This window comes from Aythya ferina (genome assembly GCF_964211825.1).
Source record: "Aythya ferina genome assembly, chromosome: 3".
Taxonomy (NCBI): domain Eukaryota; kingdom Metazoa; phylum Chordata; class Aves; order Anseriformes; family Anatidae; genus Aythya; species Aythya ferina.
The window spans coordinates 45,360,676-45,383,513 of NC_140298.1; the positions used below are offsets into that span (position 1 = coordinate 45,360,676).

At 41.5% G+C, this 22,838-nt stretch overlaps 1 long non-coding RNA gene across 2 annotated transcripts in view; it reads right to left on the minus strand.

The window, feature by feature from the left end:
- LOC311434035 overlaps positions 1-20,406 on the minus strand; it is a 35,704-nt gene extending 15,298 nt beyond the window's left edge. For both annotated transcript variants that reach the window (XR_014691233.1, XR_014691234.1), the window contains exon 1: positions 20,299-20,406. This is a non-coding gene — a long non-coding RNA (uncharacterized lncRNA). The remainder of the gene's footprint in view (positions 1-20,298) is intronic.
- Between the last annotated feature and the right edge of the window lie 2,432 nt (positions 20,407-22,838).

Here is a 22,838-nt window from a genome sequence, read left to right on the forward strand (position 1 = left end):
CTATTTCAATGGTGTTTCAAAGTGGAGATGAGCATAGAGCACTGATTGAGGTAGAATCTCTTGCTGTAGCTCACCATCTGCCATTGCACAGTGCATTACAACATTTATTGGCTTTACTTAACTGTTAATGAAAAACTACCATCAACAGCTGCCATCACTCCCACTACAGATTGTAATAAATAATAGTCTGTTTGGCTCACAGCCCTCTTTCTCATGTCGTAGAGAAATAAGAGCTAGGGAGTCCACAAAGATTCAGTAGAACCAGGGGCAAGGAAAGATGGTTGGAACTCTGTGATCAATTTGATTTTTATTGAAATTGTGTTTTGCCCAGCCTTGACAACCATTTAAAAATATACATATGCTTATAAATGGGTAATTAAGAGGATCCCAATTCTGCTTTTCCCCAGGGTCTTTTGCATTGATTATAGTGGGAGAAGAGATTATCCACTGGCCTATTATAGTAAATCCACTGGTCTGTTAAAAATGTTAACAGTTATAATTGGTTATGCACTCAATTTCAGACTCTAGAATTTTGTCTTGTTTTGATGGTTTTTCATAAATTGGCTTTGTTTTACCCCATTTTTAATTAAGTTAAGAAATCCTCTGCTTCATTATCTCTGGGGTTTATTGACTAGATTTTGAAAAGACCTCTATTTCTCTTTGAGCATCTCAAAAAAGTTGCTAGGATCCCAAGGGTTCTCCATAATTTCTACTGGAAATTTGGCTGACCGATATCGATTTGGCTGGTCTCATTTTCAGACTGAGGAAATCCAACTTTTGAAAATATGTCTCCAAACATCTGCTTGTAGGTTTTGTTTCTAATCCTAAACTTGAGTCCTTTGTTATTCACACTTAGAAAAGTAATGTAAGTGAGTGGATCACTGTCAGTGTGTTAAAATAATAGTATTTATTGACATATGGAGTCACCTTAAGATTAGTAATACAGACACATTCATGGCACATTCAACGTCTCCTCCAAGTGAAAAGGTCCATCCACGTTCTCTACAGATCAGTGAAAAGATGAAAGATTGGATAACTGGAACAACCAGCAACTGTGAAGTGACATGCATATAAGTATAAATCCCAATGAAGAATCCCAATGAAGATGGAGACACAGAAAGCAGAGCTGACTGGTACCCTGCAGTAGGGGCACATTGTATCTTATCCAGACTTCACTTAGGCTTCCCTTAAGTAAGAAAGGGTTGAGAGAAGTACACTACTTCATCCAATAAAAAGCCAACCTAAGAATAGGTTTAGAGATATAGGAAGTGAGCTATTTTCAGAGCTATTCTAGAACAGGTAACTATTTTCTGGCTCTCATCTTATTTTCTTTACCTATCAAGTATTATATTTTAATTTTCTACTATGATAAATCCTCACCATGTAATTCCAAACAAATACCTATATTTGGAATTAGAAAAAAAAAAAAAAAAAAAAGAAATTTCACTTTCATTTCCATGGTTCTTGACACTACAAGAAGAGAGCACTATCTAAACAGAGGAGCAGTTAGCAGATGAACAATTTTATTATCATATGTGAGACTGGCAAGATCAATGCTGGAACACTACAGACAAATCTGTTATCTAAGTTGTGAAAAAGATACTTAAAATTGAAAGATAGTCAGAAACAAGGAAAGAAGTACATGTATTTTTCATGGGGCAGAGAAAATGTGCTACAGTAGGAGAATAAAGAAGCTCATCCTGCTTAGAACAGGGAATTCAAGAAAAGAGCAAATATCAAGAAGTGACTTGACAAAGTACATACATATAAATGATTTTCCAGGGATAAACAAGCAGCTAGCAGGCCTCTAGACTGAAGTACACAGTTTTAAAGTTATAAACAAACCTTAGTTCTTCTCCTATACCTTACTGGGCTCATCCCCATCCCCTCCAGTAAGAGGGATTAACTGATGCAATAAAATAACAACAGCAATGGTGACTCCATCTCTGACATCCTCAAACCAGCATCAAATTTTTCTCAGCCAAGCAGAAGTTACTGAAATCAGTACACAGATACCATGATGAATTTAGTGGCCATTAAGGGTGAGGAAGTAAAAACCAGGATATTTCATTTTTTTCCCCTCCTCTCTCATTATTTTTTAAATTTTTTAATTAAATATAATTAAGTGCTGTATTGATAACCTGAAATGATAAACACATTTCTTTCCAAAGTTCCTTCCTTTGGCACAGAAGGGGCTTTCAATAGGTAGCACAGAAACAAGCTGGTTACATCACTGTCTCCAGCTCATTTGACACCCTTCTTTGCTCTCCTGAGCTTGGGACATCATTGAACACAGTGAACATGGGGATCCTATTCCCACTTCTTCCAGCCCTCTCTTCAGCAAACTCTAGTATGTCTGTCCTGGCTTTATACCTCTCACTTTTGTGAGAATACGGAAGGAATATCTTCTCACCTTTGTAATATACTTGGATAAATTCAAGTGAAGATTCATATTCAGTTGCCACACATGTCCATAATAAAAAAATAAAATAAAATAAAATAAAAAGAGAGAGAGAGAGAAGGAATCTGGGTGTTGAATGTCAGAAACACCCAAGGCAGGAACAGATTTAATAGGAAAATTACTTCTCCCTTCATCCAGATCAGACCATCTGGTTGAAGGCATGAACTACTTCATGTAACACAGTCCCAAATCCACAGCTGGGTCACATCTGCCCACATCACTAAGGAAACTTCTTATTTCTGTGAAGTTGCTCAGAGTGAAAGCACCAACACATTTGCTTTCACAACACTACAGATGAGCAGCACCATGCTAGAAATGCAGCTACCATCCACATGTTCCCCAGTGTGATGGTGGGCTCAGGCTGTAGGTCTGTAAACAGTTGGACCCCAAGTTATTTAACATAAAATGGGCTCTTTCAAAGAATATGTTTGAGATACCACTCATTACTAGAAAGACTATTGACACCTGTCTTTCCTTGATATTTCAGTCACAGATTTGGCATCAGAAATGCCAGAGCATGTTGCAATCACTCAGATGACTAATGCATTAAGGTATTTTTGTGGCAGAGAGCTGGAATACTTCCCACATTTCCCCTTTTGTCTTTCAATAGAGACAGATTATCCCTTCCTTTGTCATTTCCCATTAAGTCCCTAAAACGTACACTTCATCAAATCACAATGTCCAAGGATGTTAAGAGCTATATACTCTCCTCCCTAAACTGGACACTCTATGTAATCTGCTTTTCTGAGAGTTCATTGTCTGAGGATGAACCAGAAATCAGCTTATAGGAACCAGGCTCTGTATGTTTGATGCCCCAAGACCAACACTGTTTGCGCTCTTCAGCTGCAAAACAAGAAGCTGAGGCCAGAGAGCTTTGCAGTCTCAAAGCTCAGAGGCCAGGGGACCTTCAGGCTTGCAACACACAGAACAGGGGGCTTCTGAGATTTCTCAACTCCAGGAAAAATGCTGTTTCCTATATAGTATTCAGATCGATGTAAGCTCAGAAGCAATAAAATACATCTCCATGAAAACAGATTCCTAGAGGGACATTAGAGATGTAATTTTTTACCCATGTGAGAACCAAGTTTCAAAGCTGTGCCAGAAACCCAAAGCTCCACTTCCAAATAGTCAAAATTTCCAAATGGTGAAAATTCTCTCTTATATCTTTCCCCCCAGATCATCAATGACCTTTGAGGAAGGGACATGTATAAGTTGTCCTGAAACAGGCAAGCCATCTTTATTTTAAAGCCTGCACAACCCTTCATTTTGTATGAGATGTAAGCAGATAAATCAATGACCATTTCAATTATCTGAGGACTTGTCTCTGTAAGGTAGCTCAGCTCCTACACCTCCTCTCAGGGCTGAAGGCTTGCACTAACCTCCTGGCAGGTCTCCCACCTACCAAGAAAACTGCTGCCTCTCTAGTTGTGGAGGACACAAGCTTTGTAGGCTGCACAAGAAGGTCCATGGTTTGTATGGCTTACACAAATGCAATTGAACGAGCTGGAATAAAACCTTAAATCAGTCTTGGGCTTGCTTCCAGGATCCAAAAGTTTTTGGATTTTTGGATTATGGTTTAAGACTTGCAAAGATTGTGTTGTGATGAACAGAAGAGAAAATGTGTTCTTGCATGTTCTTCTGTGGTTTCTTTCTGCTACTTCTCCAACAGCTTTCTCTAAAATACCTCACAAGTTATTGCTTTCCTCTTCTCACCTTTCAACAGGACATGGGCAAAGCTATCTTTCATTTTATGAAGCCATATAAGGCCACACAAATCCCTGTGTTTTCTGTGTTACATAATGAAACCTACGATAGTTGAAAAGTCTTTGGCATGAGTTACACAATTTCTGCCTATTCAGACTGTCAGTCATTTCTAAGGATTTGCTCCTCTGCATGGACTTCACTGTTTGTGGTGATAGGACTATTTTTAATTCCCTTGCTTCTGCATACCAAGGTCCCAATTCCACAACCCTTCTGCACTTACTCAGGTGTGTGATCTCATCAACTTCTGCTGGCAGTAAAGACTGTCATATGAACGAGCGTGCCAGGGCTCTACACAATTCTGACATATTTTGGGCACAATGCTATCTCCTTTTGACATAAATCCAGAGTAAATCAGTTTAAAATAATAGATTTTTCCTTCTGTGTGAAGACAATGGAGATGGAAATAGTAAGTGGAATAATAAATAGCAGAGTACTAACTAATGCTGTTTAGCTATAAAAACTTTACTTTGTAACACAATGATTGATGTTTTTATTAGCAGCTTCAAATATAAATATTCCCCCTTTACTGTGATCAACAGCTTCAGAGAGTTTTGATTATTACTATTTTGTATCCTCTCTGTTTTAATTATAATGTGCTTTGCACTTCTCTAGCAATTTTCATCTGAAATCTTAAATTACTTCGCAAGCATGAATTCATTAAACCTTACAACATTCCTCTGAGGAAGTTTTTTAATTAATACACCCAAGTTATGGATGGGCAAATTCAGGCACACAGATAGTAAGTAATTTTCCCAAAGTCACAGAGTAAATCATCAAAAAGAACAGGAAGAGAGTTTAAGGACCACATGCTGCCAGGCCACATGGAGATGAAGCTGGAGAGATGTCTGTAAAACTAACACAGAGCTTGCAGGTTCCCAATGATCAGAAACCAGCTCAGGGTCCTCACCCTTCCCTTCTGCCAGAACACAGACTCCTGCACCATCCCTGACTGTTTCAACCAAATTGGGCTTGAAGGCATCCTGGGATAACCATAGCTTGGCATCACTGAGGATTGCCTTTGACCAAAGAAGAATAGGGATGAATAATAATAGGAATGAATACTCGCTATCAAAGTCTCTGCCACCCCAGTGGAAATACTGCCACTACATGATCATCTGACAGGTTTTGGAGGGGCCTTGCTTTTGCTCAGAGCTCTTTGCATTTTAGGAATGGAACCCTATAAACCAGGCAGCAAGGCAGAGGGCAGTGCCCATGCAGCATCACAAGTGCTGCACGTGCATGGTGCATACAGCTCTGATATTCCTTACCCACAGCTCAATGGGTCCTAAAGGTGCTGGGTATCTTTCCAAACTGGATGAACATTGACAGCTAACTGCTTCAGGAATAATTACAACTATGTTAACAACGCTCCAAGCACTTTCAGGACTGGTTTAGTTTTCTTTATTTGAATCCTATTCTGAATTAAAATAAGAATTTACCTCAGTCTAACCTTCCCCCTTTCTTTTTCTTCCTTTTTTTTTTTTTTTTTTTTTTTTTCCCTCCCCACCTTATTTTCCTCTTAAATGCTACAGAAATTGCTTTCTTGGGACATGAAAACTAATGTATGCAAATTGTTACATAGCATTACCACTGACATGGTTCCACTATATTGCTGAGATAGTTAATTACTGGGATAATGCAGTTTGTCTGCTCTCTATCCCCTTGTGCCGCTCCTAAAATGAAACAAAGGAAACGACATCAGAGAGACAAAGAAGGAGAGAATTCAGTCCCCTATTAATATCTGCCATAAAGGAAATAAGGATTAAAGGCCATTCGCAGCACACATGGCATACAGCTTTGTATGGCACATATGCTGAAGAGGGTCTTGGAAACAGGTTTGCACCTGGCCGTGTTATTTGTCGAGAGATAAACCTTGAGATCCTTTCTTAATTTACATCAAATTATTTTTATGCCAAAGGGTATTTCACAGAAATGGGATCTAAGAGAAAAAAAAAAAAAACACAACAAGGCCCTGGCAAAAACATTGTTTGGATTCACATAACACCTCTGGTCTCAATTCTGCCACTTCTGTCCAGACATCACAAGAACAGGTGACTTACAGTGCCGTTACCTTCCTTGCCTTCTACCCCAAAGAGTATTCTGGGATTTACCTTAGAATTGAAATTGTAATTCCCTGGTGTCTCCCAACAGGGCAATACATTCTCAGCGACTGTGAGAAGCCAGGTCCTCAGAAGTCGTAAGTGATATTGTCATCCCCAGGCTTTTCACGCTCTTTGCAATCAACGATGATTTTTCCGAAAACCAGTGACAGAGGGTGGTCTTGAAAAAAAATGACATGATTTGGCCTTAGGAAGCACACAGAGACTTAGCAAAAAATTAAATAAATCAAGAAGCCTTATGGATTCTAATGATCTCATCATTTTTAGAGCTGTTCTGTGGGATTTAATGGCAATTTTAAAAGGATGCTTAAAATCACCATATCGAATACACAATTGTTTATTGCATTTAAAGACTTATTTATTTATTTTTAAATTGTTTCTATTGATCCAATTTAATCTCTTTATGATCACATTTGTGCTGTTCCTCCCTGGTTTTATATGATGCTTCCACAAAGGAGGGCTGTCCCTGTAGATGACATCCATTAAAAGGGTCAGCTGGTTTGAAAGAAAGAGAGAGAGATAATGAGAAAATCGGTGCTCACCAAGCGGGTAGGCAATAACACCCCACCTCCAGCTATCTCCAGCCAATAAAAATATGTGGCGATGAGGTAATGCTTGCATTAGTTACCCTGTGGCAGTGCTTGGGTGGTTTGTAATTCTCCTTAAACCAGACAAAACCGGGAAGCTTCTCTCTATTGTGCTGGTAGAAATGAGCATCCGAATTCATATCTTCACAGCTACAGGGAAAGGGGGTGGTTGGAAGGAAGCATGCCAGTGCTCCAGCTCCTCTTCCCTTCTTTCTTTTGTAACATATAAGCAAGTTTGAAGTGTTTTACTCGCATAAGTTAAAGGAAATCTAAATGGGTGTTTTGGGCTGTGATGCTGGCAAATCCCAGCATGGGCTGGTTCTGAAGGCTTTCAAATATATTCAGAAAACTGCCCTTTTTGTATCACTCACATTCCTCCTTTCATCATCCCAGTGCATGCAAGGAAGGAAAAAAGATTTTGCAACTCAGTATTTGTACTGAGTTCCCCTATCAGTAGGGGAAAAGACCAGAAATCTTGCTTTGTTTTCCTCTGCTGGCATATTCCACATGCACTTCAGTCATACTCGTGCATTTTCTCTGACAGGAGGATCATCTTATCCTGGTAGGGCCAGTGCTGCCAGGCAGCAGTTGGTAGGTGAGGGCCCCCCTAACAGGGGAGCATGGTCAGCTGTAGACCTCAAAAGCAGCTTGCCTGTTACGGGCACCACCTTGGGAGGGAGAGAATAATTCCCTTCTTCACTCTCAGGCCCAGGCTGCCTCTGTAGATTTAGCAAGGCAGGAGAAACACCTTGCTACTAAGTGCACGTGGTGGGAAGTCAACAGTGAGGAAGAGAGTAGCTGTGCATGGCAAACCCTGTCCAGATATCACAGAAGCTTTCCCTCCTGCACCCAGAGCACAAGCTAGTCTGGTCACATTTCCCAGCCACTCTCCTGACTGCAAGAGCAATTTAAAATGGATTAGCTGCCCTCTGTGCTTGTGCATCACTGGTTGGATAATTGTCCTCGGCTGGCCGAACATTTTTAAGTGCTTATTTTTCTGCTAGAAAAAGTATGCCTCCTTTCAATCAAGCACAATTACCCCAACCATCTCTTTTAATTGTCTTTCCAGAAGATATATTCATTCCTTAGGGGCTTTCTTGCCAATACCAGTGGATGTTTTATTAGGGAATTATGTTGAGCTGCTGGTGCTGGTGGCCATCTTTCATCTGCAGCAAGCCAGTGTTAAAACTGTATGGATATAGATACTGGGATGGCTTGTGGGCACAGGGGGATGGGGCAGGAATGGAAATCTAGGCACACACATGTGAGTAGCAGTTGTGCCTCTTGAATTAGAGCCAAAACTCCACAAATGCCCAGCTGGGAGAGTCCATATGGAGTCTCTGGGACTTGAAGCCATGGGGATGTTACTTATTTTTGAGATGTCTTCCCAATTTTAATTGCTGAAATGGCCTCTTTTCTTTATCTCAACAGGACTTACAGTGGGAGTCCAGAGATGCACAGCTTGGCTGCTATTCTAATATAAATCCACCTTGACAAGGGCACTGGGAATTCAAAATCCATTGCCACTTTACACAGCTCTCAGCTCCAGCCCAGTTGGGTAGAAACAAAAGGAGACATGGGAGCACGTTCTCTATGTGCAGTGCATCTGCTTCAGTGGACCAAGAAACATAGGTAAGTCCAGTGAGAAGAACAAACACTTCACCCTAAATGTAGAGTCCAATGAACCTTCTTCCTAAATGCAGGAATTACACTGGCTTTGTACAACATATTGGGAGAAGATTTAAATGCAAGAGAGAAAAGCCTATATATATATATATATATATATTTAAAAAAGGAAAGAAAAAATATATATTAATTTAACCTTGAAAAACTATTTAGAATTTTAAAATATTTATCATATGTACATTACATTTTACTTTGTCTTCTATTTTAATAACCAGCTTGTTAAAATGTATTATTATTTGCACAGGTTTCTCCTTTTTTTTTTTTTTCCTTTTCTCCACAGCCAATAAAAAAGGCATTTTGAACAGATTTCCTTACTCGTCTCCGTGGCAGTTATTTTGCAACATGAATGAAGCACCACTCTTGGCAATGACAACTTGTCCTAGTTCCTCATCACTAAGCAATGCACAATGGATGTGCAAAGATGTGATGAGGATGCTCTTCAAGATGTTCATGGATATCTAAGTAGCATCATTCCAAATTGGTGGAAATACTTGTCCATCTACTCCTTGTGGCCATTATATTAAAGGACTCTGCCTCTGTATGGATATTGACTATGCAGATGCTGCCGTTTGGTATTTCAGGGCTGCTCTAGCCTACCTGAGCTACAGGAGACTGTAAGAAGTTGCCTGAAAGACAGCAAGTACTGGAGAATACAAGAAGAGTTGGCCACAGCTGTCTCAATGCAGAAGAAAACTGGGAAACTTCGATATATAAAATAGCCTCCTCATGTCTGATGGAAAACACAACTCAATGCTAGGCAGTGCAACTTCTAGAAATGGGACTTTGGGGAGGTTGAAGAGCTGTGTGCAGGCAGGGGTAGCGTGGAAAGGAACCACCAATATTTTTTAACAGGGGTATATTATGAGGCCAGTAACGGGGAGACTACAGACATCACAGTAAGAAGAAGAAATAACAAGTCCTAATCCTAGCCATCAGTTGCTCAGTGCATGAGTACAAGGGCACTGCAGTGCCTACCTCACCCCATTACCCTGTGAAAAGTATCTCTCCCATTAGACACAGCCCCATGTGTCTGCCATGTGGGATGGAAACAGCCATACATTATCTCAGCTGTATCACAACTGCATTCAACAACAAAAGACCTCTCCAAAAGATGTCCTAGAATGTCATAACCTGACTGAGCTACAAGAAAATGTAAGCATTTTAGCTCTATGCTTACAGCATAGCATTCGGTGGTCCTTATGTTATATAACTCCTTTTGCCACTGATGAAAATATTTTATTTTTTAATCTTTCTCCATGCCCCTTCAGCCTCCAAGTGTTGATTTGAATGCAGCTTTTCAGAGTCTGTTCATTAAGTGCTAAACCTTTTGTGTGCCTTTCCTTCAACAAAACAAATCTACCTACTGAGGTCCTTTGCTCTGCAGAGGTGACTCTTGTATCCTTGAAAGATGAGGAGATAATGTTACCAGAAAAGCTAACAAGCAACAAGGGGAAACTTGGTGACCACAGAAACTGGACCTCTGTAACGAGATACAAATTGTAAATGAGACAGCACTGACACCATGTCCTTCTACACACAGGGACAACATCATTCACCTTGCCAAATAATCGGTGTGCCACAAAAACAGGCAAAAACTGGGGTTTATCTACACTGCATAATCTCTAGTGCAAGCTGAACTAAAAGGTAAACTTAATCTGGAGGAGGGTGAATGTGCTTAGCAAGAACTGCAGAAGGAGCTCACAATTATTACTACAGGCAATGGGAATTGGGGGGGGGGGGGGGGGGTTCAACACACAACTACATCACATTTATTCAAAGGAACACAGGCAAAGGGTCTTTTGAAATTCTTAAAATAATCATCTCTGCTGCTTTTATGAGCCAGTTCATGGAAGACCAAAACTGGAGCACAGCTCTCTAAGAACTTCTCCACAAGCCCTCACTTTGCTTGCTGGGATCTGCTGGCACCTATCACTTTGTGATCAGGGGGATACATTTGTGCTTTGCACAAGCAGATTTCTTTCTTTCTTTTTTTTTTTTTTAAAAAAAAAAAAACAGGATATGTTTCAGTGTCACAACTTCATGTCCATGTAAGGATCTCAGGAAAAAAAAGATTAGTCAATTATGGAGAAAACATCCAGTGCCAGAAACATTCATTCTCCAAATCAGCAGGGGAGTTTTAGAAGATGCATACATCTACAAGCATCAGTGCACTAGTCAGGTATCAAATATAGGAAATTAAATACAGGAAGAAGGTGTTGCTGGCAGCAGTTATTCATTAACAACCTAACTTGGTTCAGTGGTTTTTTTTTGCACCTTTCTTTGAGGTGAGTTGTTTTGGTCACTCTCAGATACATGGTATCAGACAACAGAAGCTACTGACCTGGCTACATACAACAATTACATTTATCTTCCTGCTTTTATAGTACTGAGCTGCACATCTATAGTACCTTTCACTTCAAATCCCTGAAATGAAGCAAGTCTAAGGACAGGACCTTCAAAAGCTATCATGTGTCTCACTCCAGTGCATTTCAGCAAAAGTTAGGTGCCTGCTTTCGCCTTACTCTGGAGAGGCTTTGTGCTATTTGGTCCTCCTGAAAATCATCAGGAACCCAGAATCTGCAGCAGCATACCAGAAGGACTGAATTTCCATTAACATTAATGAAAAGGCTTTTATTAGGTTCAGCAGTATGGAGAGGCTGATAGCTGATTCATCTTTGTTAGGCTCTGTGAGGCAGGCAAACCCTAAATGTAATGACTTAAAGCACTGCTTGGATGCAGCATGTAAAACAAGGCACAGTGCTGGGTGTGGAGGGCTGGCAAACAGCAAGCACATCAGATTTAATCCACAGAGACAGGTAACAAACACAACGCAATACTTAAGCCACAAATTGGCCAGACAGGTAGCAATCTTTCCTGCAAGGGAAAAAATGCCCATCTGAGATTCAGATTAGTTAGCAGTAAAAGGCATGAGTAACATGGTCCTGTTTATCACAACTGTTTCATTCATTCCTGATCCACAGGAAAGAAATAATAACAACTGATAATGTTTAGCATTTTTGTGTCACTGCTTATTTCAAATCACAAAACAGTCATTTAAGCATTTTGGTACAAAGGCTAGTTTATACATGGGTCTCTGAACCACTGAAAAGAAGCCTCTGGAAGAATAACATAATTTGCAGTAGCAGTGGGAAAAGGTGGTTTAGGTGGAAGATGATGAAACAAATAGCTGTTCCTGTGCACAATGTCAGGAAATGCTGTGACTGCGTGGGGGCTGGAAGACCCTTGATGCCAAAGGCAGCAGCATCCAGAGGACACCTGTGCTGCACAGCACCTGGCTTCCGCAGGAAGAAGGGAGTCTGAGGTACAAAAAAACAAAAGGTAATTCTGTTCCAAAAATAGTTTCTGTCTGCTGATAAGCCCCCTGAACATTAGAAGAAAATGAAGGGGAGACAGGCTTAGAAGGCATACAGATAGGGATGTGAGGTTGCTGAGCCAATATCGGTAGCCCTTAAGGGACCCTGATGCATAGCCAAGGCCTGCTGTGCTGCCTGTGTGCACAACAAAAAGACAGAGATCACTTCTTCTTAAGAAGAACCACAGTACTCTTATTGGAAATGGTTTTTATCTTCAGGAAAAAAAAAAGCTTTCAGCTCCCCACTCCTCAGCATTAGTGTTGCCTGCAAGACCCTTGGTTCCAGCAGCAAAGTTACCAAGTCACTACCTGACACCTCTGGGTCAGGGCTTCTACACATGGAGATGGGTGCATGGGTGGGTAGGGCACCTATTTTCTCATTTGTCTTTGGGCTATGTAGCATTTAAACAGGCCTCTTGTTTCCCTGGCATGCACTTTAAGGGAAGAAAAAAAAAGAGCAGCAGGGCTACATGGAGACCATGCAATGTAAGTAAAGAGGTTTACTTTTCCAGAATATCTTTGAAGGACAAAGCTGAGAACAGGAAGAATGGCTTCGCAGTAGAGAATGAAGTCCTAACATCATTTAAATGAAACAGGTTTCCCCTCATTTATGCTGTCAGGATATTACTGGCTTTTAGAACAGGTTAATCCAAGAAGTAACCAAATGAAACAAGAGAACTGTCATTGATGATATGCCTTTTATCCTCCTGTTTCTGCTTCTCTTACTGCAAGAGATTTCCTCTCAGCTGGAGGAGGCAGTGACAGCTGGTGCTGGCCCATGACTCATGCCTGCAATGGGCTGGGCAAGACCTCGGTGGCCTCAGAGGCTAAGTTAAAATTCTTCTGTCATAGGAGAGGAAAGGAGCTGGAAGACATCTCTGTCCAAGGCATTCCTCCACCCTTCCCCTGCCTGAAGTACCACAGGAGATGAACAGAGGGGAAACAGAAAACCTGTAGATTCCTTGGCAGAAACCTTGCCATGGGATTGCTCACTGTAGGGGATGGGGCCTTCTTGTGTACAAGATGGAGAGCAGGCACCAGAAAAGGACTGGCACAAGTTTCAGGCAGAAGGGGATGTGCAAGGCCCATACAACTCCTTAGTCTATGAGGAGCTTTATCCAGGCCCACTTACTTGTGGCATCAACAAACTCTACAGAAACACATCAGTGCATAGAGCAGCACAGAGCAGAGGCAGCTGTCACAGGCCAGTCACTTGGCAAAAATGCATCAGGATTTCATCATAAACAGTGTCCTACCCTAGGTGGTCTTTTGGAAAAGGCTCTCTGCTTTAAGAGTTTAACTGAGGAAAAACTGCAAAAAAATAAATGTGTATGTATACATATATATATTACACCACACTGGGTCAAACCCTGGGGGCAAAATATTTTGCCTATGTTCAATATGAGTGTTTTATATGTACCTCCTCCAGGTGACTACCTTCTCACCCAGCTGGTGGTATTGTCCCATTAGAAAGCCATTTGTTCTCCAGTACTGAAGACCATTGTAATACTGTTTAATGACTATTTGCCATCAGACAACAGGGATGTCCAAGTCCCTTTTTTTCTGCCAGTCCCTCAGCCTCAGTTAGTATAATTATATGAAGTTATTTTTAAATATAGAAACTTAGAAATACAGGCACTTAGAAATAAAAAACAAACACAAAAAAAAAAAAAACACTGCACAACTAAAGAAGTACTTGCACACACAAATGTGTCAGCTAGCTTGCTTTGCTTCATTTTCTCCCAGTTTCAAAATTTAAGCCTCTGGAAAATATTGGCAACTCTTACATGAAATTTGATTTAAGAAAAACACACCCAACAGTGATTTTGATAATAGGATGATTGTTGTGTGACTCACCTCGTAAGTATAACAACTGAGAGATTATAAAGTATGCACTTGGGCTCTGGACTGCCCACCTACACTCAATTTCCTTTGACTGCGGAATGTCCTTTGGCAGCTTTGCAGCTAACCGATACCCAGGAGTCTAAGGAAAATACTAGAACTTGTACAATATTATTGGTCTAAATGCTGTGGACTCGTATTTCAGCCAACCAGCACAAGGTTACTTGTAAAACATAGCCACACCTTGTGAGAGACAGTACTTCATAGGAAATTCTGTACTCAGGCAGTACAGAGATAATTACAACTGCTAGGTAGATATTACACCAAAACGCAACTGCAGTTTTTTCCTTTCCTGCCACGGCCTTTTGCCTCACAAACCAAGCCATGTGCTACTTAAAGAGGAGCCTGGACAGCTATACACCCTGTACACAGTGATATATGAGTGTTGATGGAAATAATGCTTCTTAACACAGCTACCCACCTGCATTACTTGAGTGCCGTGCCTAATGCACATTCATCACTCCCATACCATGCTTCTCTGTGGAGCTGTGACTACCTCTGTTGAAATCCCTCGGTGGACATTCAACACGCTTCTGTTGCATGTTAAGCTTCCTGTGAGAGTGAGCGGAGGCTGCTGTAGCAGTATTTTCCTTCACTTTTGGTGTATGTGTCATTCAGTATAACAGACTGCTTGCAGCCCTGAGGTCAGAGGTGGCCTTCACTGTTCTTCAAAACTACCATACCTGCATACAGTTCTCAGTCTTCTTCAGTGCTCACTGAGGTTCTCATAACCCTGTAAACAATTCAATCCCTACCCTACATGCAGCTTTCCTCAGAACTGGAGCCTTTTCAAGGAAACAGACTCTCCTCTCTGGATGCAAAGGTTTCTCTTGTCCTCCCAGTCCAGTGCTGCTCTTAGGCTGTCTCAGAGCACAGCATTAACCCTAGAAGCTTCTGTTTGTTCTTTCACATCTTACGTAGCAAGACAAAAGTGTGTTCTGCTCAACTCACTATAAGCTCAGTACTCCATCAACAACAGTTTCATATTCATCACTCTGAAGCACTAAGCAACCACTTTTAGGCCCCCCAGTACAACAGACATGGACATACTGGGAAGAGTCTAACAGAAAGGCTACTAAGATGGTCAGAGGACTGGAGCATCTATCCTATGAAGAGAGGCTGAGAGAGATGGGACTGTCCAGCCTGTGGAAGATGAGCTCAGGGGGCATCTTAACAGTGCATCTAAATACCTGAAAGCAGGGTGCAAGGAGGATGGAGCCAGGCTGTTTTCAGTTGTGCCCAGTGCCAGGTCAAGTGACAACAGGCACAAGCCGGAACACAGTAGGGTCCCTCTGAACATCTAGGAACACATCTTTACTGTATGGGTGACTGAGCACTGGCACAGGTTGCCCAGAGAGGCTGTGGGGTCTCCTCCTTGGAGATCTTCAAAAGCTGCCTGGACATGGGCCTGGGCAGCCTGCTCTGAGTGGCCCTGGTTAAGAAGTGGGGTTGGGCCAGATGACCTTCAGAGGTCCCTTTCAACATCAACTATTCTGTGAAGCCAAAGCAGGTTTCACCAGCTGTGAGCTTTGTCAGAACTGTGAGTCCATCCAAAGAGAAATAGTCTTTTTACTTCAGTGGCTGCTGGACTGAACCGAACCCAGGAGAATCCAGTAAAATCCCCAGTAATAGTATCTGGGGAACAACACACAGAAATGTCAGCATGAGAATTTCTAAACTAGGAATGTTGCAAAGCCAGAACACGCAAATTGCAGAAATTTCAGCAGCATACTTCAACACTAGAGAGCCTGGAGCAGGAGGTCAGCAACACCCAGCTGGCACACTCAGTGCCTTAGTTGACTTTAAAGAAAGACAAAGGCTCACTTATAATGTTGAGAGTATTAAAGTGCTGCCTGATTCCACATTTAGGTAGCCATTGATCTCTCACTTCTTTTTTAGCCATTAATAAAAACTCACTTTTTCCCCCCTCAAAAAAAAAAAAAAAGTTAATATGATTCTAATACTCCCCCCCCCAGCCCTCTCCAAGTACTTATAATCATAAAGGTCTTATAATCATAGTTCCTCCCCCCCTCCCCCCCCCCCGGAGAGTTGTGATCTCTAGGCTAACAACTTCAACCTGCTCCCCAAACGATACAAAACCACCCAGCCCTCTGCTCCACAGAGAGCAGAGCCACATGTTAAGGCTGTTGCATGCTGAAAAGGGACCTGTACCGTAATGGTGCAGGGTTGGGGCATGCCTCTGCTCCTGCTTCAGAGAACCCTTGCACTGCAGGATGGGCTGCTCCTGCCTGGGATCCAGTTTCCAAAGGACTGTGTCACTGCCACTTCCTCTGCACAGATCCCTGTGCAGAAATAAACTCAAACCCAGCACATGCACATGAACGCTGGTCTGCTGGGTTCACCTGTTCACTTCACCATGTGTTGTCATTTGTACCATAGCTGCACAGCTACAACATGTTACATGCTTTCCAAGCCTGTAGGGGAAACCAATGCTCCTGCACAGCCAGTCTTAGGCCGCAGTGCCACATTCCTTGAAAGCAACAGGTAAGGGCCAGATATATGTCAGCAGCACAGACAGTTGGATGGTCCTGATCCAAAATCCTGTGAAAGCAGTGGCAAGACTCCCACAGACTTCAAAAAAGCTCTGCCTGAACAGGAAAGAAGCAGAGAGAAATGTCACAAGGGATGGCATACATCTTAGTTTAAGTCCATTACGGAACTGAGTTCCACCTTTTTCACACAAGTCAGCAGCCTTCCCATGGACCCATCTTTTGTCCTTATCTCTTCCCTCCCTGCTTTGAAAACAGGCTGATATCACCAGGTTAATTTATGGCATTGTAGCCTAGTCCTGACAATCATTTTCTCCCTGAGAGCAAACCAGGAAAGGCCTCACCTCTCTCAGGACCCTCCATGACAGCCACACCATGGGAAGGAGCAGGCTACCAAGTCTCATAGTGAGACCTGTGTGCTCCTGGCACTACACACACACTTGCTCCACTAGCATGAGATGTCATTGAGAGGCTACAGGGAAGCCTCATTCCTGCGAAGACAGCTCACCTAGCCCTCAGCATCTGCACAGACTTTGTGTTACTTCACTTTTGCATGATGATTTTCATGCTTTCCTGTTTAGCTTTTCAACAATGCTTTGTATTTGGGGGCCACAAAACCACATATCAGGACACTCACACATTCTTTATAAGAGGAAAGAATTCCAGAGTTTTCACTTCTCAGCTTGATTTCTTAGGTCCCAGACCAGATTGTCATTTCACTTCTCCAGAAGCCAAATGACTAAGGGCTTGACAAATCCAGTAGTGGTCTTAGTATCTGTACCCATGACATGGGGATGGAGCTACAGTGCTCAGCAGAAACTGAACAAATAACCTTCTCCTGTCCCAGCCTCTGAGCAGTGAGCTCAGTGCACAGCCTATTGACTATCTCTTGTGTTTCATTCAGTGCTAAGCACAAGGTTAGTACATTAAAATGTAGAAAGTAACAATAATAGATTATCATAGCATTGTTCTGCTTCACTGGAGGCAACCACACTTGTTTCAGAACAAGCAACACAATTTTGCACAGCAGTTATTTTTTGAAGGCCTTAAATGCTGCAGGTAAAAAATAATTATCACAGAATCACCTACAGGAAGAGCAACTGGAATAATCTAGGAGCTGCTTTCCCACTTCACATTGAAAAAAAAATGTTTTTTAGTTCTTTCAAAAAGAAAGAATCACCAAATGATTGTCATGCATGTGTGTGCAAATGCTCATGTGCATGCACACACACACACTGCATGCAGGCTGATTCAGCAGTGGTACATACAATGCTGTGCAAACCATTACAAGTTCTGCAGTGTGAAGGACATCCCATTGACTGGCCGCTATGTGAGAAGCCAGGAATTCAGTTCTCAGAAGCTTTTTGCCTTCTGGAAGGCTTTAAATAAAATGGGAACTATCATCTTTTGCCTAAAGATTGTGGTACTGTGATAAATAGAAAATCCAATTAATCAGGAGCATTATGTCTGATTTGTTCAAACTTGTGGCTGAGCAGCTATAAATTATATCACCATATTCAATTACTGGAAACAACATTTCCTGCATAAACCAACCTCTGCAGCCTGTAGGGAGATCTCCCAATTTCAGATGTACGTTTGTTAATCACAGTTTTAATTTTTCACTTGAAAGGAAAAAATAGAATCAGTGCAGAGCAGGAAGTTCAAATAGTCTTTAAATCTGGAGTGTTAAAGTGTTTGAGCATCAATCTCTAAACTCATAAAAATAAACACATAGTGTAAATGGGCATCTTAAGGATTCCTCTACTGATGTGCCAAAATAATATGGACATTTCCAGTTAAAATCAATTCCATAACAGTACTGATCAAGTCAAAATTAGAACACTTCACCAGATGCACTGATTTTGATGAAGTTTTTTAACAGGTCTCAAAGCTCTAAGGTAGACTGGTCATTTCTTAAGAGACAACCTGAAGGGAATACCAGATTTATATTTTTATATATATATATATATATATATATTTATATATATATATATATATATTTTTTTTTTTCTCTATTGAATGGTTTTGAAGTTATTCCAAAGTAGACTGCAAACAAAATCTAACACTTTTAAAGTTATGCCAATAAATTAGTTAGAACTAGTGTTCACTAGTACCCAAGTTCACCTTCAGTGTATTTTACCACCAGGAATTCTCTCAGGTTTATATATACACACAGACAGGCTCGTATGTAAGTGCGGGAAATGTTAGGCCTAGGGAAAGGAGCCAAACGGTCATCCTTTGAGACTACTTTATAGGGAATGCTATTATATATCTGGCCAACAATTGAAGAATATCACTGCACCACTGGTGCAAGAAGTGACTATGTTGCAAGTTAACACCTCAATACAATCAATGCTTCAAAAGATACCAGCAGATTCAGGAAAATCAGATACCCGAGAATCAACCCCAAACACCTCCATAATTATACCTGGGAATTTGGCGTTTCTACATGCTGGACTTGAGCATCTCTACCTTGAGCCCTGCTGCATTGCATGAGCCTTTGCTCCAACTCTACATATTGGACTTGGACTAGCAGAAGCCTCTCTTTCACATCCCAGCACTTCATAGGTATTCACACAGCTCTAAGGGAAGTGAGACAATAGAGGTAATGGACTCACAGTCCTAAAAGATGACAAAGACTTTGTGAACAGGACAGTCCTAGGCATCTTCCTTCTCTCACGCTGCTTGCCCTATCTGTAACCCTAGTAATTTATATTAACTTACTGTGGCATGACAACAATAATTGTCTCTAGTAGGTCCTCTTGGTTTAACTTGCTTAAAATACTGATTGCTCTTGCCTACTTACAATTTATCTTCTTCAAAATTCCTAACATTACATCAACAGCACTGTCAAGAGGAGTGTAGAGAAGACACTAGCTGATATTGTATTTCCAAAAGCCACCTTGAACAATAGTAATGGGAAGACATGGTTGAAAAGATGGCAGCTTGGTATCACAATATGCTTGTGCCTTCATTATTGCTGACTCTAGAATTGATTTTATAGTAGTGAGTTTCAGTGGTCAGACTCCTCATACTTTCATATGAGGAAGAGCTGTCAGAATACAGCACCAGGGCAGAGAGTTGGAGTTAGCTACTCCATTCCCAGAGAAGCACCCAGACATCTGGCTCTTCAAAGTCAGAGCATTGAGCTGATTTTAAATGCCTATACCACTGTCACTACTGCTATACTAATCTTAAGATTTCTCCTAAACTGAGTATGAACAAGCCTTAACTCAAGACTCCTACCCAAGAATCACAGAAAAATCTCCAGGGAGAACTACTGCAACCTACACCACCCTTAGGCAGCCCCTTTGCAATCTCACACCCCTGCCACTCTAGGCTTTCTCTCTCATTCAGTGTTATCCCACGATATTTTCCTAGGCCACAGAAGCCCTATGCCAAGAAATGTATCCAGAGCACACAATAAAAAACTTTTAGGGGTGAAGGTTTTTTAGCCTATACCATGCTGTGGCAGCCATCTGCAGCCTCACACCTGACACCACTGACACCCTAGGCCCTGGCCTCGGCTGATCCATATGCTATGACACCAGTGTGATCAAGCTCTGTGGAGAAATCTTTTTCCATCTTTCATTATCCTTTGGGGGTACTACATAGCAGCCCCATGCCAGATGGAGTTTAAGGCTTTACCTGTCTCCTATCCTAACCCTTACTCCAAGCGTTGACTGTAACTAAGCCAAAGCCCCATTCTACCAACCACACCTCCCCTAAACAAGATCCCCATGGAGAACTGTTTTTGCAACATACACCATCTTTTGGCAGACCCTTTGCAGCACTATGCCAGCTGGAGCTCTAGGCTTTGTCTCTCACCCAGCCCTAACACTAACTTTAGCCTTAGGTTCATCCCCTCTCCAAGACTCCCTCATATGAAACCTACCTGAAAAGGAGAACTGTTTTTGCAGCCTACTCATTCCTTTAGTCAGCCTCTTTTCAGGTACTCTCCAGTCAGAGCTCCATGCTTTGCCTTTCTACTAATCTTAATTCTCACCATCTGCTGATCCCCTATTTATCAGCAGCTATTCCTGTGGGTAGGGTCATCAGAATTACCCGTTTCCCCCAGGTGAGGTTTAACAAGCAATTCTGATATCCTTTCCAGCTCTTATGTTTGTAACTGCTAAACTACTTCAAACAGATTTAGCTTTTTCTCTAAACACAGTTTCAAATAATTTAAGTTGAAATGGAAGATCTTCAGCTGGCATAAATGGTCCATGGTGCTGTCTCTAAAAAGGCCTTAAAGTTTGTGCTGTTTTAAATAAAGCTGGGGACCACTTCTGTGCATGCTGCCTGTAATGGTTACTCTCACTAAAGGAAATGGTTGTAAAACATGTTGAAGAAAGGATTAGTTATCAATAACTGGTATCTCAGTCTTCTAATAAATGGTATTTTCAGACCTCTGTAAAGTGTAAATAGACATATCTTTACTGGGGACTTTCTAGACCAGTAGTTTGGAAGCATCAGTCTCATCTCTTCATTGACATCCTTCGGCCTTCCTTCATATAGCCTACCACCTGTTGTTGGCAAAGCACTAGCAACTTCTTTGGGTGTCTTTGGGGACCACTTGTGTCACACACATAGCAAGACCCCATTTGAACACTGTTTGGGTAACCCTACCCATTTTGCAGTGATCATATTAAACTAGCTTGCTCTTTACACATAAATCGAGGGGTGGAAGTCCAACCACCTACAATTATATTAGTGCCTCTCACCATAGGAATGTCTTAAAGAGATGTGGAGAGAAGAAGGGGTTGTACTTTTCCCTCAACTGTAAGAAGGTGAAGACAGTCTTTGAGGAAGTGAAGGACAGGTCACTAACTGGAGTGAAATGTTTCATCCAACACAGATTTGGGAAGTAAGGCTCTAGCTATATCAAGAAAAACACACAAGAAATAGTCAGTTTCTCATCCAATATTCTGAGATTTATCAGCAGACCTTCAGGCGAATAAGCAAGTAAATAGAGGGACTTTTTTATGGCTAATGAGTACTTCACCCTCAGCTACTGTCCTGTCCTTCCCAGAGAGTCCCTCACCAAGCAGACTTCCAGAGGACCAGCCTCCCAAAATACATGTACAGCACCTGAGCGCTGGCACTCTCCTTGTCCTGTCAGTCCCATACACTCCCTGGAAGTAGAAAAACTGACAGCACTGTTTACTGTCAGGAGAAATGATGCAGTACATCAGGAATAAAGAAATAACCAGGAAGCAGGACAGTTATGCAGATTTCAGCTTCCTAGCTGCACTCTTCAGCTCTGCTGAGAGCTCTTCCAGAGGTATTTGCTTAGAGCAGACTCCTTCCCACACATGCTTCTTCAAAACAGCAGCTATGGAGCCCACCTTGTGCTAAAGTTACAAAAGATTTACTGGAAGAACTTTCTGTATGTAGTGTGACTGCAACATGATCTTCTTCCAGTCATGATTGAAGGTCAGGATGACTGTTTCTAGGGCTCCAGCTGACTGTAGTGTGGCATCGGTGATCGTTACACAAATACTCTCTATTACAGATGAGTGCTTGATGGGCTCCTATATAAGGTACTCTGATATGTGGAAAGAGACAGTTGGAATTAGCCTCTCTTGTCAATGACTGCCTATGACAAGCCTGATTTTCTCTCTGATACTCAAAGGACTTCTGTTATCAGCCCCATATAGCCTCACAATTTAGGGGTGAAAAGAGTGGGTATAGTTGCCCTGTAAACTTTAGCCCTTAATAACCTCAATAGCAGGTTTCTTTATGAATGGAATATTTGCTACACCTTTTAAATAAAGAAAGAAAAAGAAAAATCCCACAGAAACAAGAGAAACAAAACCACAAGACCTACTTAAGGAAACAGCCTGTGACACAAGACAAGATGGGAAAGTTGACCTCTGAAACAAAAATGAAAGCTTTAAAAAATTGATTGGCATAATTAATAATTAATTGTACTTAATTATAATTAATTCAATTATGATAATTAATTATCATTACTAAAGTCCTTGATGTAAGAGCCACAATTTGGAGCTGGAGCTGTATGGCTTTGACGGGACAATGCAGAATTGGCAGCATCTTTTACATCCTCTGTTATAAACAAACCTTCCCACCCTTCAGAAAATGCCATGCTGTGAGCAGGGAAAATGAATAGACCTTCCAGTTATTTATCCTTTTTGCTTCTGATATTTGTATTTAGAGCTGCCTGTGGTATGCCTGATGGCTGCTGACAGGTATGACAGAGTGTCTCTGATTACAGGAACGTTATCAGTTGAAGCACTGCCATCAAATGCTGCACAGTAAGTGCCCACGTCCGGCTGCCCTTCTAAGACTCTCTGTCTCTTATTTCTCTCTCTCTCTTTCAGTCATTTACCTTTCAGGCTGATTTCAGCATCACTGTTCCTCCCTTTTCCTCCCTGAAAAGGATATTTTGGAACACATAGCTGATCACTGTCAGCT